Here is a 17,454-nt window from a genome sequence, read left to right as displayed (position 1 = left end):
TCCCTTCCCGCCCTGCCCTCCTTCCACGAGGCGTCCCTTGCCCATCATCCCCTGCCAGGCATGGGGGCTTCCGCCACCGCCGCCTTCCACAACGCCCCCTGAGGAGCCGCGTGGGTCTCCAGCCTTCTCCTGGTGAGTCACCACGGCAAGGATGCAGGCGAGGGAGAAAGGGAAGAACCCGGCGCCTCGGGCGCTTCCCTCTTGCGGTAGAGGGGTAGGTGGTTTATGGGGAGCGGGGGAGGGAAGGAGCCGGCATAGTAAAAATCACAATTTCTTTCGTTGCTTTTTCTTTCTTTCTCTATTTCTCTCTTGCTCTTTCATTCTTTTTTCTTTATCTTGCTTTCTTTCTTTCTCTTGCTTTCTCTCCTTCCTTCCCTCTTTCCATTTCTTTCATTCCCCCTCTCTTTTTATTTCTCTTTCATTCTCTTTCTTTCCTCTTTCTTTCTTCCGTTTCTTTTTCTTTCTTTCTCTCTTTCTCTCTTGCTCTTTCATTCTTTTTTTCTTTCTCTTGCTTTCTTTCTTCCTCTTTCTTTCTCTCCTTCCTTCCCTCCTTCCATTTCTTTCATTCCCCCTCTCTCTTTTTATTTCTCTTTCATTCTCTTTCTTTCTTTCTCTTTCTTGCTCTTTTTCTTTCTCTCTTTTACCTTCCCTTCCTCTATTTCTTTTCTTTCTCCTTCCTACCTTCTTCCCTCCCTCCCTTCCTTCAGTCCTTCCTCTCTTACTCTCCCCTTTCATAAGTTTACTTCCTTCCTTCCTCTGTTCCTGTCCCTTCCCCCTTTCTTTCTTTCTTTCCTTTCCTTCCCTCCCTCCATTTCTTGCTTTCCTTCTCCTTCCTCCCTTCTTTCCTCCCTCACTCCCTTCTTTCACTCCTTCCTCTCTTACTCTCCCCTTTCACACCTTTCCTTGCTTTCTTTGTACCCTTCCTCTGTTCCTGTCCCTTCCCTCTTTCCTTCCTTCCTTCCCACCCTCCGTCCATTCATTCACCCATTCCTCTCTTGATCGCCCCTTTTACCATTCCTTCCTTCCTTCCACCCTCCCTCCTTCCTTCATAGCTCGCCCTCGCCTTTCTTCCCTTCCTCCCAGATGGGAGTGCCCCCTCAAGACACCCGCCCGATTGCTGGTACCCTGCTTTTTCTCTCCCCTCATCCTTTCCAGCTCCTCGCCGGTGGCTGCCGGGTGTGGGATCCCCCTACCCCCTCCCCTCGCTAGAACGCACATGCCAGGAGGATCTTTCTTTCCCTTGTCACTCCCGCTTCTTTCTTTCTCCTGGACGAGTCCACACAATCGGCTTAACCCAGTTCCTGAAATAGCCTATGGCAGTGCTTCCCAACCTTGACAACTTGAAGATATCTGGACTTCAACTCCCAGAATTCCCCAGCCAGCATTCGCTGGCTGGGGAATTCTGGGAGTTAAAGTCCAGATATCTTCAAGTTGCCAAGGCTGGGAAACACTGGCCTATGGGACCGCCTCGCTTGGCGTGAAGCGGGAAATGATCCCCGGGGGATGGAGTGGCTTGGCGACTTAAAATAGTTTTAAAATGGCGGCGGGGGGGGCCAGACACTTAGGCTGTATGGGGCCCCAAAATTCCTGATGGTGGCCCTGTGTGTGTGTGTGGCTTGATGGTCATGTGACTGGGTGGGAGTGGCTTACTGACCAAGATAAGCTTTCAAATAGGTGCTTGGACCCTTTTTCAATTAAGTCACATTATTTGAATAGCCACAAAAAGGACAAATGATAGACAGCATTATTTGTTGAGGAGCACAGTAACATTTTAAAGTTTTGTATTGAACCCACAAGGTTCATCATGATAACAAATTAGGCAAGTAGTTCAATTTTCTTTAATTGTTATAGAAGTTCAGTTCTAGATAATGATTAAAATGATTAAATAATTTATGGGTTAAAACATGCTATTTAATTATTTCCTGTTTTAAAAGTAATTAAGGATCATACTAAGGTAGTAGAGAAGGAAGTACAATAAAAAAAACTATCAAGTGCATAAACTTACTACCCCCCACTGCGTCCACCTCTGTGGGAGTAGCAGCCCATTACTGGAACAAAGGAATTCAACCTGGAAGCAATTAATCTGGTCCTGGAAATCAGAACTCACTTAAGTGTTCTGTCAATTGAAATTTCACTCATGCCTTTTCATCCTATTATTCACAACTTCCTACTGAAACATAACTTTTGTGGTAGAAAACCAAAATAAGAGTAAGTAGCTCTGACTTTTCTTTGTTACCTGTTGTTGTGGTTAGCTCTGGTCCAGCTCCTGCCCCAAGGAATGTGGAGGTGGATGTGGGGGAGACATCCACATGCCACAGGCCTGTTTTGCTCCCAGTAGAATCTGCCGACAAAGTCTCCTCTGACAGTGTGAGTGACAGGGAAGAGGGGAGTTTGGCAGACAGCCCAGGTGGAGATCAGTCATCTGTATCATCCCTGGATTCTGAACAAGAATTAATGACACATCCACGCATGTGTAGAGTGATGCATAGGAGACAACAACTGAAGGATTATTACAAGAGAAAATGAGGCCACCTGTGGTTGGGTGGGGCTGCTGTAATTAGTGCTACAGATAAAAGTGCAGCCTGGTGTTTTAGCCTCATGGCAGTTTATCTGATTCATTGTTTCATCAAGATCGTGTTTTTTGCTGTTCAGGATTGTGTGTGTGGACTCTGGACTTTAGAATTGGACTCAATTTCCCAGTTATTGGATGAGCAATTGGACTGCAATTAACCTATGCCTTGTGTACCAGAAAATCCCTTTGACATTTAAAAAGGGAGCTGTTTCTATTTTTCTGTTTGTAAAAACTTTTGGGTTTTCCTTTTATTGTGTGGTGTGTGTCTTCCTGGACTAATTACCCTGTAATTACGGGCAGTTGAGACACACCGGCAGAACCCCTCTTAGCATCTTTCCGTTTTTATTGAAAAGCTGGTATACTGATTCTGTTATTTTCCCTACACAGTTCTTGGCTACCTGTTTGTGATCTTCTTTTGTTACCAGTCTGACTTTACATCTTCTTTAATTAAATATTTTTTTTTCTGGTTGTCAGATCTGCACTAACTTTTGGTGCGGCCACATTCTTCTTGGGCTTTTCTCTACCCCACCATTGGAATTGTCACTAATCTCTTTCTTTAGAACTCCTGCTCAGCTTGAGCTCTTTTTCCCATGACTTTCATCTGCCATGCAGTCCTACTCGGGCCAGGATTACATGGTGAATCACAAGTCTCCCAACGTTTGTCAGCTTTTATTCCAGCTCCTTTTGAACAGTGTGTTTTGGAATAATGCTTCTGTGGATTAGCACTAAACACTTTGCAGACTTTTTCTGAACATAGAATAGTAAATCTATGTCCCCAAAACAGCCATGTCTTTTCGCTAAATAGCACTGGAAAGAAAACATTCACCAAACAGGAGGCAAATTATGATAGGTGAGTAGACTGGCAGCTTTAGTCACCTGTCAAAATGTTTTTGCAACCAATATTCTTAGGGCCAAACCCCCACAACCATTTTCCCAAAGCAAAATGGCCCTGGAAGTCAGGGCCCAGAGACTGAAGGAGAAAGGTCATGCTTCCATCAGCATAAAGTGGAATCTCACACTACTCACAAGAGCCTACAAAACGTTTGCCAGACCCATCCTAGACTACTGCTCATCTGTCTGGAACCCATACCACATCTCAGACATCAACACCCTTGAAAATGTCCAAAGATATTTCACCAGAAGAGCCCTTCACTCCTCCACTCAAAACAGAATATCCTACGAAAATAGACTAACAGTCCTGGGTCTAGAAAGCCTAGAACTACGGCGCCTAAAACACGATTTGAGTAATGCCCACAAGATCATATGCTGCAACGTCCTACCGGTCAATGACTACTTCAGCTTCAACAGCAACAACACAAAAGCACGCAACAGATTCAAACTTAATACGAACCGCTCCAAACTTGACTGTAAAAAATCTGATTTCAACAATCGAGTTATCAAAGCATGGAACTCATTACCGGACTCAATTGTGTCAACCCCTAACCCCCAACATTTCTCCCTTAGACTCTCCACGATTGACCTCTCCAGGTTCCTAAGAGGCCAGTAAGGGGCATACATAAGTGCACTGATGTGCCTTTCGTCCCCTGTCCAATTGTCTTTCCTTTCTTTCAGCTATCATATATATTCTCTTCCTTTCATATATCCTCTCCTCTAAGTTCACTTTTACCCTTATATATATTACCACATGTCTATTTTTCTTCCTATGTATTTGTGTATTGGACAAATGAATAAATAAATAAATAAAATAAATAGGTGATGAGTTAATCTTACTTTCAGGGGCTTGACTGCAAAGCCAACACACAGTTAATGAAGCCAGCTAATTCTAAAACAAAAATTTTGGTGGAATACATAGGAAAACACTTACGTTATTTTATCTAGCTCTACAGACTTAAAATAAACCTTGAGGTCACACAAAATCAATGTCATGAAGACGATAGAAAATAGGTTCAGGGACTAAGCTGACCCATAACATAAGTAGACTGGTTTTAGGTTACATGATAATGTAGGGTACAGATAATCTTTGATTTACCACCACAATTGAGCCCAAGATTTCCATTGTTAAGCAAGGCAGATGTGAGTTTTGTCACATTTTACAACCTTTTTCTAACCACAATAGTTATGTGAATTTTTGCAGTTGTTGAATTAGTAACATGTAAAGTTGGAAATTAATCTGCTGTCCTCACTGATTTTGCTTGTCAGAAAGGATACTGCAATCATCAGCAATTCAAGCCAGTTGCCAAGTGTTTGAATTCTGGTCATGTGAACAAGGGGATGCTCCAATGGTCGCAAGCATGAAAAACCGTCATAAGCCACTTTTTTCAGTGCCATTGTAACTTTGAACCAGCAAAGTACAGATAAGGATTGTGCACCAATAGCAAAAGTTGTGTTGTGCATGCAGCTTCATTTCTCCTGTGTTCATATGTTCATGTCCCAGGAAGCAAAATCTTGTGATGCACACACACACGTGAGATTTCTGCAATTTTTTTTGTTTCCATGCATGCATCGAAGCAAATAAATTCACCGAAATCTCTCACACACTCATGTCCCCTCACAAGATTTTGCTTCCTGCCCATGTGCAGAAGCAAAAACACGCAGGGATGCACATACGCGCAGGAGAAGCAAAGTTGTGTTTGCAGGTAGCGGCGGGAATGGGAATCCACCCTGCTTTGAACTAAATGAACTGTTATAAGTCAAGGACTACTTATATTTGAAAACCTTGATTAAATTAAACCATAGCTTAGCTTAATACATGAACCTATTTGTTTAATTCCAGTCCCCCACTTATAAATATCAGAATGCAATATTAATTACCTTAGATTATCACATTTTTGATCTAGTCTTGGAAACAATCTGTAAATAATGGTTTTATTTATCATTCTTCTGACACTTTCCTCCCTCTTGGTTTCCTGGAGTACAATTTCATTTCTAAGTAAAGCTCACTTCATAAAATCAAGTGTAATCAGGCTCATGTGTACAAGCAAAACAGGGGTCTGAATAAGGTGAAACTGAAAAGCAGCCAAGCATTAAGAATGCATTATAAAAAAACCTAATTTATTTGTACTTCAGTTATGCAACCTCACGAGGTATGGAATAATTACATAAAATATGTTATAGTTGCGTGAACTGCATAGTTCATTTTCTTTAAGTAGAAGTTGAAGTTTTATAATAATAATAATAGTAATAATAATAATAATAATAATATTATTATTGAATTTTTTATTTAAAAAAATCTTTTACGGTTTTACATCTGAACGACAAAGAGAGTAGCTGGTGCCACAAATGCTTTAGTGTAGGAAGTGTCTACAATTAGATGAAAGTCATTTTTCATATATCGTCATTTTTCATATATCGTTAAGAAATATTCTTCAAAACAGTTTAGCAAAATTGATGTTGAATTACCCAAGTTTATGTTTATGTTTATGTTTATTTAGATTTGTATGCCGCCCCTCTCCGCAGTCTCGGGGCGGCATACAAGTTATGATTTTCAGCTTGTTTTATATGGGGCTTGAGAATGTATGTCTTTTTGCCTCTTTGGGGTGAAAGTTTCATGAGACTGCAGCATGGATACTGTCTTCTGCCTCCTGCCTGCGCAGGGAAAAATTAAGATGGAAAAGTATAGACTAAATCAGATGAGCCTGAATGAAACAATTTCCTTTGTGGATAAGGCAGAGAATTTTCAGAGGAAAACCCAGGGTATTTATCCATTTCTCTCCCCACACCACCAAAAAAACCCTTCCCCCCTGAAGGAATACAAGCAGTGAATGAAAAAGTTATTCTCCCAAGAACACCATTTTCTGCACTTATGCTACTGGTAAAGAAGTACCACTGACTACTTTATCTCCTGAGTTGCTACTTTTTCAAATTGCACTTGTGATTCCCATTGCCTTGTATGAATTTCCCTCTCTAATTTGTGTGTGGGTTTGCTTAGAACAGGTGTCTCAAACTGGTGGCCTAAGGGCTGGATGCGTCATGTACATGCCATGCCAGCCCTGGCTGATCAAAGGCAAAAAAACATTGCAAGGGTAGGTTCTAACTTACCTCGCCACTGGTTTGATTCCTCCCACGCCACATGGGCACAGGCACACTTTGCAAAATGCCCAAAATTTCAAAAAGAATTTTAAAAAGCCAAAAACAAGATGGCAGTGTATGCACAGTGCCTTTAACTCAGCTTCTGCGCATGAACAGAAGAAAAAAAATCAGCAAAAATTCTTCAATGATAATAACAATAACAATAATAATAATAAAAAGATGGTGGCAGTGACAAAATTGGTTCCATGACATCACCAGAGGTTTGTTACTGGTTCTTTTTTAAATGGGAATCCACCCTGCTTTGAACTAAATGAACTGTTATAAGTCAAGGACTACTTACCCTGTTTCCCCGATAGTAAGACACCCCCGATTGTAAGACGTATCGGGGGTTTCAGGGGGGTCGGCTAATATAAGCCGTACCCCGAAAGTAAGACATATGTCTTACTTTCGGGGAAACACGGGGATATTGCCGCCTCCCTCTCATCTAGCTGCGCGCCGCCTCCTGCCCACGTCCGCACCGTCCCCCTCTCCATACGTCGCCGTGTCTGCCACCTCCCTCTGATCTTAATGAGTGCTGCCTCCTGCCCACTTCCGCGCCGCCCCCCTCTCCATACGTCACCGCGCCGTCCCCCTCTCCATACGTCACCGCGCAGTCCCCTGCACTTGTCACTGCCGCCTCCTGCTTAAAATACGGTAATGCACACAGTATTAATCATACATCAGTAAAACATACACACTGGCATACTGGGGTATCATCTGCTGTTTTGTGGTGAATACAATACTGTTCAGGTTGTTAATAAATGTTAATTTTATGGTTAAAACAAAAAAATTGACAATTTTTTTTCCAATATAAGACATACCCCGAAAGTAAGACATAGTGGGGCTTTTGGGGATAAAAAGAAAGTAAGACACTGTCTTACTTTCGGGGAAACACGGTATATTTGAAAACCTTGATTAAATTAAACCATAGCTTAGCTTAATACATGAACCTATTTGTTTAATTCCAGTCCCCCACTTATAAATATCAGAATGCAATATTAATTACCTTAGATTATCACATTTTTTATCTAGTCTTGGAAACAAATCTGTAAATAATGGTTTTATTTATCATTCTTCTGACACTTTCCTCCCTCTTGGTTTCCTGGAGTACAATTTCATTTCTAGGTAAAGCTCACTTCATAAAATCAAGTGTAATCAGGCTCATGTGTACAAGCAAAACAGGGGTCTGAATAAGGTGAAACTGAAAAGCAGCCAAGCATTAAGAATGCATTATAAAAAAAGCTTAATTACCAGAGGTTTGTTACTGGTTTTTTTTTTTTAATTAATTAATTATTTACATGAAGAAAAATACAAAAATACCATAAAACAAACAAAAACAAAACACAGCTTTACAGACATATAGATATCATCATTCATAATTACAGTTATATATCAAACCTCAACAATTTACACATTTGCCAACCTACCTGTTGACATTATTGCAACACCTTTTTTAAAAAAAATATTTTAACAACCTACTAGTTTTACATTGCTATGTTATATCATTGTTACCTAAATCTTAATCTTTATTAATTTCAATCATATTACCTAAATCATAAATTGTCCAAAGTTAATTGCTAGATGACAATTTTATTTTGTGCATCTAATAAACAAAAGGAATAACAAGATTGCTTACATTTTTTTTCTTGTATATTTTCAAATTATGAGAGATTTGACTGTATTATAGATAGTTAAGCTTTAAAAAAAATTTTTTATTAACCCAATTGTACCACCTGCTCAGTGGTGGGCTATGAGCCAGAACACTAAATTGTGCTCACCGCTGCGGCTCGTAAGTTCTTGCGGGATCAGCACAATTTTTCTGCTGCACCTGTGGAGCAAAATTGCACCCGGGTTTCAGCAAGGTTTTATCTGCGGCTCCATGCATGATTTTGCTACCTCCACAGGCACAGCAGCAAAATTGCGCTGGTCCTACAAGAACTTATGAGCTGCCGCCGCGAGAGCAATTTAGTGTTCCGGCTCATAGCCTACTGCTGCACTTGCTCCAGGTTTGGTAGAATTCAGTATTGTCTCTTCCTTGTATTTCCAATGCCATCTTGTTCATCTCCGCAATTTCATAAATAGAACCGGTGCAAACTGGAAGAAAACCATCTCTGAATATGTTGCAATACATCACATGGTGCAGTCGAATTTGACACCCATGCCCTAGAATAAAAAAGGACTATTGTGGAATGTTGAGTAATAGATTTTGTCTCAGAACATCCATTCCTCAATTTTATACAAAAATATTAATTTTAAAGAATTGTTATGTTCTAGAATCTAGTTTATCGGAGAAATTAGTTTACAAATAACTTTTCTCATGCATTTTTGGAATGAAGCTATCTCCACAAATCCTCTACAGAGTAATTCTAAGCTGACCGGACTTTAATAGCTTCATACTGACTACCAAGCAACAAGAGCAACAACGTAACCAGCAAGAACAGCCATGACAATAAAAAGTAGATAAGAGAATCCTATTTGAAAGTTTCAGCCAAAACAGTAGCTAGAAAAAAGTTACTACAGAGTTATATGTTAGCTAAAGTTTGAAAATAAGGGTTTAGTAGATCTTGGACTTCTAATCAGTTGGCCACAATCATATGCTTTAATCACATACCAGATGGATTACTGCAACTAGTTCTAGGTGATTGATCTAGGCAAAGTGATGACACTTCCATCTTCAATATCAGTGTAGAAAAAAACAAACAAGGGAATCCAAAAACACCGCCAAATGTTTTCCCCACATTAAAACTATAAAATCTTGGCAGGGATATCCAAACATTTTTATCTGTTGCATAAACAAAATTTGGCTTGGCTAATCCATGAACCATAGTTAACAAATTACAAAAACTTAAGTCGCACAGCATTATGAGTCCCAAATATACAACCATCAGATTTAGGACTGCAAAAATGCTGCCCAATAGTTGCAGTCCTGGTCAGATAATCCTACCAAAATAAGGGGATCCCATATGGTTAACTGTGATATGTAAACCATTATTCCAGTTTAGATCATTTAAACTAACAGGTATTGATACAAATAGGGGTGGGTTGTGGTGTGTTTTTTTTTTTGCACACTTCTGTTTTATTTAAAACTCTTAGTTCATTGCAGGTTATTGTTCTGTCAAGATGATTTTGTTATATGTATTTGTGCTTGTTGTTAATTGCAATAAAAGGCCTTGAGGGCTGTTATTTAAAAAAAGGCAGGGCAGGAAGCAAACCTTTGAAACATAATTCATTGAACAGATTGCATTTTCAAAGAGATTACAAATTAACTCAAGTGATTGATTCATTCACCTTTAAATTGCAAAAGAGACTGCTCAGCATTTTTCTATTCATTTCCATAACTAGTTTTTCATAAAGAGTATGCTAAATATGTGTATTCGATCTCAAAGGATTGGAAACAAATGTGGTTTCTTTATATTTAGTTACAGTATTCAGGTGATTTACTGCCACTAGACAAGAGAAAGAGCTGGACTTTTTTTTGTTATTGTCACACTAAAGAAGATGATATTGGAATAGATTAACATTTTTGTATCAGCAGAAAGTAATGTCTATGCAGCTGTGGCATATAAAAAACATTTCTTTTGAAGTTTTGTAACATAATAGATATTAATTTTAATTTTTGGAGAATAGAAAAGTGTTTTTAAAGTGAAATCTTTCTGAAACGTGAACAAAATTAATCTGATTTTGACATTAAGAACCTCGTAAACTTTCCTACATATAGGAAAGACTCTCTCACAATATATATATTTGAGAGAGAGTCTGAAGATCATCTATTTATGGCCATTAATTTTTTTTTAGCACAAATCCATTCAAAATCTGAGATTTTTGAACATTGTTTTCATTGTTTCCACATAGGCATCTCTCACTCAAGATTTTAAGTAAATATAAACCAACCATTTTGTCAGAGGTGGGATTCAGCAGGTTCTGATCAATTCTGGAGTACCAGTAGCAGAAATTTTGAGTAGTTTAGAGAACCGGTAAATTCCACCTCTGATTGGCCCCACCATCTATTCTCTGTCTCCGGAGTCTCAGCTGATCGGGACAAAATCAGGATTTTGCAGTAACCTTCTTCTGGAGTGGGGTGGGAATGGAGATTTAACAGTATCCTTCCCCTGCCACACCCACCAAGCCACACAAATCAAGCCACGCCATGCCCACCAAGCCATGCCCACAGAACCAGTAGTAAAAAAAATTGAATCCCACCACTGCATCTTACATTTCAAAACACTACCACATATGTCAAGCTACAAGGACAAAGAGGAGGAGAGCAAAGGGATGCTGAAAGAGTTGTATCTCACCCATGCCAGAACACAGAGTTTTCAAATCTAGTGAAAATAAGTTAAAAGTGTGAAAACTTTTAGATCCAAATAATGATCAGCTGAAAGGGGCATGTGCTAATATACCATGGTAGAACATATATACATTTACTTTCTCAAATATGTATGTACTATCAAATGTAGTTACATCTTACATATATAAAAGTTTAAAAAAAAATGCCTCAAACAATGAAAATAATGTTATACCAAATGAAAATGAAGAAAGTCTACTTTATGATGGTAGAATTTTAGCATGTCCAATGTGCCCAGCAAGAGAATGTAAACTAGTCATGATGCTTAAATGAATGCTTGTTCTCTCAATATTGATATGACAACGTCCCCTCTTTTTTATACTATTTTCTTGACCTGGAGCAATATAAATGACAATTTATGTCTCCATAATTGTTCATAACCTGCAGATTTTTATATACTTTTAATTTTGCTACTAATTTATTGACAGGGTGCCAGATTTTGTTTGAGTCATTTATTCACAGTCTACTACTAAATAACACAGTGATGGATGATGTTTCCAACAGTATTTGGGGAAGTTGACAGGAAAAATATGCAGGAATTTGCAACCATTCAACATTATCCACAGAATTCAGGAAAAAATAAATTAGGCTGCAAATGGACTAAACTAGACATTCCCCAGATTAATACCCATCTTTTAAAGATGAAGAGAATACAGTGAACTGTTTTGTGATGTTTAAAGGAACAGCCAAAAATGTCCAAAGCAAAAGTGACTGATAATATTGGCATCTATGTTTACTGGGAAAGCTTACCAGCAGGACATACAAAAATGGGAAGTCACTGGATAACTTGCAATTCTACAAAAATATTCATTCATTCATTCATTCATTCATTCATTCATTCATTCATTCATTTTTTAACTCATTTGTATGCCGCCCAACTCTCAAGGGACTCTGGGCGGCTCACAAACAATGTTTAATAGCTAACCCTAACCCCTTAAAACCATCTAAAACAATTTAAAACTAACAATTAAAAACCATTAAAACAGTTTAAAATGACACATGTCATTAATGGCCCGATCCTGATGCCTTACCATCAGATCTACGGTGCCAGGCCTGCTGGAATAGCTAGGTCTTTATAGCTTTCTGGAAGGCCAGTAGGGTAAGGAGGTAGTTGGTTCCAAAGAGTCAGAGCAGCCACAGAAAAGACCCTTCCCCGCGGGCCTGCTAGCTGACAATGTTTAGCTGACAGGACCTGGAGAAGACCAATTCTATGAATCCTTATTGGCCACTGGGAGCTATGTGATAGAAGGCGGTCTTGAAGATAGTGTGTCCCTAAACCATGTAGGGTTTTAAAGGTAATGACCAACACTTTGAATATATCGTAATTCCAGATTCATATTGGCAGAGTTTCAGAGAATTATAATTTGGAGAAAAGCATTTGAGAATTACCAGCTAGGTTTCTATTTATGTGAAGAATGGGTATAACCCAAAGTTCAGACTTGCAAAGAAATATTAGAGGAATAATCTGTGATCAGGTTTTCATAATTGTAAGTTAAAACTGTGTGTGTGAGCGAGAAAGAAAGTCAGACAGACCAACAGAAGGCACATGGATAACAGCTGCAGCAACCTTTTCTCTGTGAAAGTTCAAGCAGTGAATCTTAACAATTCTCCCATCTCAGGGACTGAACAAAACATGTACTCCACAAGGCCCTTGCTCTGTGGCATTTCTTCCAAAAGAACTATAGAAAAGCATGGCAATTAGTGGTATATTTTTTCTTTGGGGACTTTGTCAGAGAGGCGGGCATCTGCTTTGTAGAAATTGGCCTCAGAGCATATATTCTTTGTTTGAGGATCAGTCACTTCTGAAGGCACATGTGCTGCATTTTTTTTACTCCCATTGGGTCTTTTGCTGCAATGAATTTCAGCAGCATAAAATACCTGCCTGGCATTACCTCTGGAAGTTTAATATAGTTTTGATGGTAAACTATGGGTGTCTAAAAATTTAAAAGTAAAGTTTATTGCACCGGTAACTCAGGAAAAACAATTTCTAAAACTCTTGACATATTTAGCCAGAGGGTTAGTGGTGGCAAAGAAATAGAAATTATTGTTGAGGGCCATCAAGAATCTGGAATTAAAAGCCATCTGTCTTAGAAAGGGTAAAGGATGTTTTGCATGACACACAGATGCTCCAGCATTTCACTATAAATCATCTCTAAAACTAACTTTGTCCTTACTTCTGAAAGAATAATTCTCTATTAGGATTTCCAGGTGGCAAATCAAGCTACTTTTGTTGTCAGATTTTAAAGAGAAGTAGCCAAGGGTAATATTTGGATAAGTCTGATGCTCCTGTCACTTTGACCCTTAAATCACATTCTTATTTTTACCCACAGAGAGAAAGGCAGTGGCACTCACCTTGTAAAAATGGGAATTATTTCCTACTTGGTACTGGGGTTTTTTAAACCAACTTTATTAAGCTTCAAAGAAAGCTAAAACATATAAAAGGAAAGTATGAATGATTTAAAAAGGGGAAGATGGATCAAAGAGGGAAGAAGTCAAAAAGTGACAAGAAAAAAGAAACAAATACGCAAAAAATTGACTTCCAACTTTCTTCAGTAGATACAAATATGTAATAAAATAGCCTCTTAATTAAAAAAGTAAAACAAAACCATAAACAATATACAAACTAAACAATAAAAAACTGTATAGCAAAATAACCACTTATTTTAAGTGTAAACAAAAATCTTAACTCTCTGTGTGTTTGTATAACCTATTTTTGCTGATTCGACAGAAATACACAATACACACACACAGTTTGTTGGCTATAAAAATTATATTCTATAGTTTTATAGCTGCCAAACTATATTCTATAGTTTCTATAGAATATAGTTTCTTGGCTATAAAAATTTAACTGCCTTGGATATGGCCCCAGGAGGGGCTAAGAAGCAAAAAAGAGGCAGTATGCTCCCTCCCATATTTGGGTATACCAGGGTAATTCAACAGAGTTATTCAACAGGAAGAAAATATAACTCTTCCCTCTACAAGCTGAGAGGAGGAGAACCTGTGGTCTAGAGGTTAAATCTACTGCCTTACAGGAAGACTCCCCAGGTTCAAATCCCAGTAAGGGTACGGCTAGCTGATGAGAGCAACATAGCTTGAAATGGGTCTATACTAGTCTCCCTTCCTTTTCATTATCAGCAAAAATATGTTACAGATAGAATATAATTTGTTGATTATAAAAATTTAGCTGCCTATATGGCCCCTGGAGGGACTGAGAGGCAAATGGGAAGTTGTATGTTCCCTCCCATATTTGGGTATAATAGGGTGATTCGAGTCGACACACATACACAAAAATACAGAAAGTTTAAGCACGCCTTTAAAACACAGTTTGAACCTTTTCTGTAAGATAGTAACACTTATCATAACATTATCATTATTGTAATGACAAGTGCCTTATTCTGATTGCTGGGAAAAAAAGAAACAAGGGACAGCAATGCATTAATTATTACAGTTGGAGTTATTCTGCACAATTTTCTAGCACTGCTTTTTATTGTTTTGTTTGTTTACAGATGAGCAACTGTAATAACTCAAGCAAGAAAACTTATTATTTGTTTTTATGAAGTTTTCTCAATTTGGTGACCCAAAGGAAACCATCAAACAAAAGTAATGATCTCCAAGTATAGATCCTAGAAAGAAGGAAGGGAAAAACAACTCCAGAACTTTCCATTTTCAGTTGTCTCTCATTGATCCTTAAGTAACTCTCCAGCCAGTATATTGCCAAATAGAGTAAAATGCTAAGCAAAGCAGATGCTGGGTTGTAGTTCTGGAATTATGTAAGCCATGAACTTGGAAGAAGCATATTCAAGGCACTGAAGCAGAAAAGAAGTTGATTATGGCACTGTGTCTCCCTTTATGGATGGCGACAACTCTGCCAACATTGGAGCCAAAAATGGCTGCAATTGCAACTAAATTAGAAACAGAAGCAGTGTAATAGTTATCTCTAGATCAGTTTTTTCCAACCTTGGCAACCTGAAGATATCTGGACTTAAACTCCCAGAGTTCCCCAGCCAGCATCTCCTAGGCAGCAAAACGGTCATGTTTTTGCTCACTGTGGTCCAATTCTTTCTAAAATTTCTTGGCCACCAAGAAAATTTATTTATTTGTTTGTTTGTTTGTTTGTTTGTTTGTTTGTTTGTTTGTTGGATTTATATGTCGCCCCTCTCCGAAGACTCAGGGCGGCTAACAGCAATCATAAAACAGCGTACAATAATAATCCAATACTAAAAACGATTAAAAACCCCTTAATATAAAAAAACCAAACATACATACAAACATACCATGCATAAAATTGTAAAGGCCTAGGGGGAAAGGGAATCTTAATTCCCCCATGCCTGGCGGCAGAGGTGGGTTTTAAGTAGCTTACGAAAGGCAAGTAGGGTGGGGCAATTCTAATCTCTGGGGGAGTTGGTTCCAGAGGGCCGGGGCCGCCACAGAGAAGGCTCTTCCCCTGGGTCCCACCAAGCGGCATTGTTTAGTTGATGGGACCCGGAGAAGACCCACTCTTCGTTATATATGTAATTAATAAAGAAGAGTTAGGTTTTAGTTCTAGAATTTCTTAGTACTAGAATTAGGTTGAGCTGAAACAAACTTCCTTAAAAGGGAAGAAAGCGAAAGAAAAGATTAACGGAGCATTAACTCTCTTTTCCTGCTGCTACCACAGAAAGTATTAGTGGCCACACAAAATAGGGTTAGTCTAGGAACTCCCTCTTATTGCTTGTTTTGCTTTTCAAACCCCTGCATTGATATAGTCTGTTACGCATCAAATTAACTCATCGTAGTATTTTTTTAAAGGGAGGAGGGACAAAAATTGGGGGAAATGAAAGCTATTACCATACATCCATTTAGTGACACTTGTGACTGCTGGAAATCTTTCAAACATCATTTATTTCCATTTAGCCAGATGTCCATGCTTATGCATTGACAGCATACAAGTGAATATTGTGTGGTAGTAGCTGAATAGGCCACTGTGCTCTGGAAATACAGAGATGAAGAAAAATAATAGTGACTTCCACCAGTTTGTTAAACATGCTGATATTTTCTGGTATCTTATTTCACTGAAACTGATAGATTAACTTTTTCTTTGGTATATGTACCGTAGCTTATATTATTATTACGTTGTTTCCTTGATTTTGTTATTCAGGTTCATAAGCTCTGACCCACAATGGCTTTATTTTAATTTTAAAGATAATAGCAGTGGTTGAAACAAGATGTCATTTGTGTGAGTGAGAAAAACATTCTAGAGAAGTAATGTTAGGAATTACTCCTGGGACCACAAAACAAAGTAGTAGAAAATGAAGAAAGTAAAGTGCTCTAGGACTTTAAAATGCAAACAGACAAGCATCTGACACCTAACACCTACAATTTAACAGTTGTTGGTAAGAAAGATTTTAAAAAAGTCTGGCTGGTGAGCATTGCAATACCTGGGAACAATAAATAGAAGAAAAAGAAAATGCAAAGACCTGCAAATGGAAGTAGAATGAATGTCACAAAAGAAAGCAAAGATGGTATCAATGATAATAGGCAACTTGGATATAATCCCAAAATATTTGGACACAATTGGCATTGATAAAATAATGATCAGTCAATTTCAACAGGCAGCTTTACTTGTCACAGCCCACATCCTGAAAAATTATCTTTAATATAATTGAACAACAACACCTGCATATTCCAGTCTTTGAGGAGGACTCAATAGGTATACAAAAATGCTACCTGTCTGTTATGCCGGGCCCTCGGCAATTAGCCCCCAGTGAGTTTGGAATGAAATTCAAACACACACACACACACACACACAAGGAGTCACAAAGAAATGAAAGTCAGTTTATAAAGCAATCTTGAAACTCAAACACTTAGAGGAGTTAAATGTCTCTCACCCAAAAAAAGTCCTTGAATGGGTGAGCTTGCCAAAACAATAGAGCAGATAAGACAGCTGTAATCTCCACAGCCACATACATCAAAATATCCTCAATAATTCTTTAACTATGAAGCGTCCAAAAGTCAGTAGAAGTCCTTGAATAATACGAGCTGCAGCAATGTTCTTTCAAACATCTCTTTCTCCAATGGATAAACGCCCATAGCTCATTCTTCCCAACGCCCATAATTTATCACCAAACACATTAACATAATTACCCCTTAAACAGATGTGCTCTACTTATCTTCTGCAACACCTGCTTAACTGTTCCCTTCTTGTCATAAGCCTGCACACATGGGCATCCACAAGTGGATCCTCCTCTCATTCTGATGACTCACTAATTGGAGCACTGACTGGTGGGCTGGCTGCACCCATCTCCCTGTCTGATTCCTCTCCCCCACTGTCTGTCCCTAATTGTGAGTCAACTTCATTTTCTGATTCTGCTGGCAATAAAACAGGTCTTTGATAACCCGAGAATTCCCCTAAACCAACATCCAAATTCCCTGCTGCAGGAGCTGGCCCAGAGCCAACCACAACACTGTCTAAACATCTGACTGATTTTGTGACCAAGCATGACTTATAAAATTTATATGCTGCTCAATT

At 38.7% G+C, this 17,454-nt stretch overlaps 1 protein-coding gene across 1 annotated transcript in view; it reads left to right on the top strand.

The window, feature by feature from the left end:
* The window catches only part of LOC139153593 (ALK tyrosine kinase receptor-like), a 348,525-nt gene that overhangs the window by 206,187 nt on the left and 124,884 nt on the right, over nt 1–17,454 (top strand). The gene's annotated exons all lie outside the window — the stretch shown is intronic.

Source organism: Erythrolamprus reginae, chromosome 1 (assembly GCF_031021105.1).
Source record: "Erythrolamprus reginae isolate rEryReg1 chromosome 1, rEryReg1.hap1, whole genome shotgun sequence".
NCBI classification, from domain to species: Eukaryota; Metazoa; Chordata; class Lepidosauria; order Squamata; family Dipsadidae; genus Erythrolamprus; species Erythrolamprus reginae.
The sequence above is the reverse complement of the archived record's forward strand: the minus strand, read 5'-3'. Positions and strand labels throughout refer to the sequence as shown.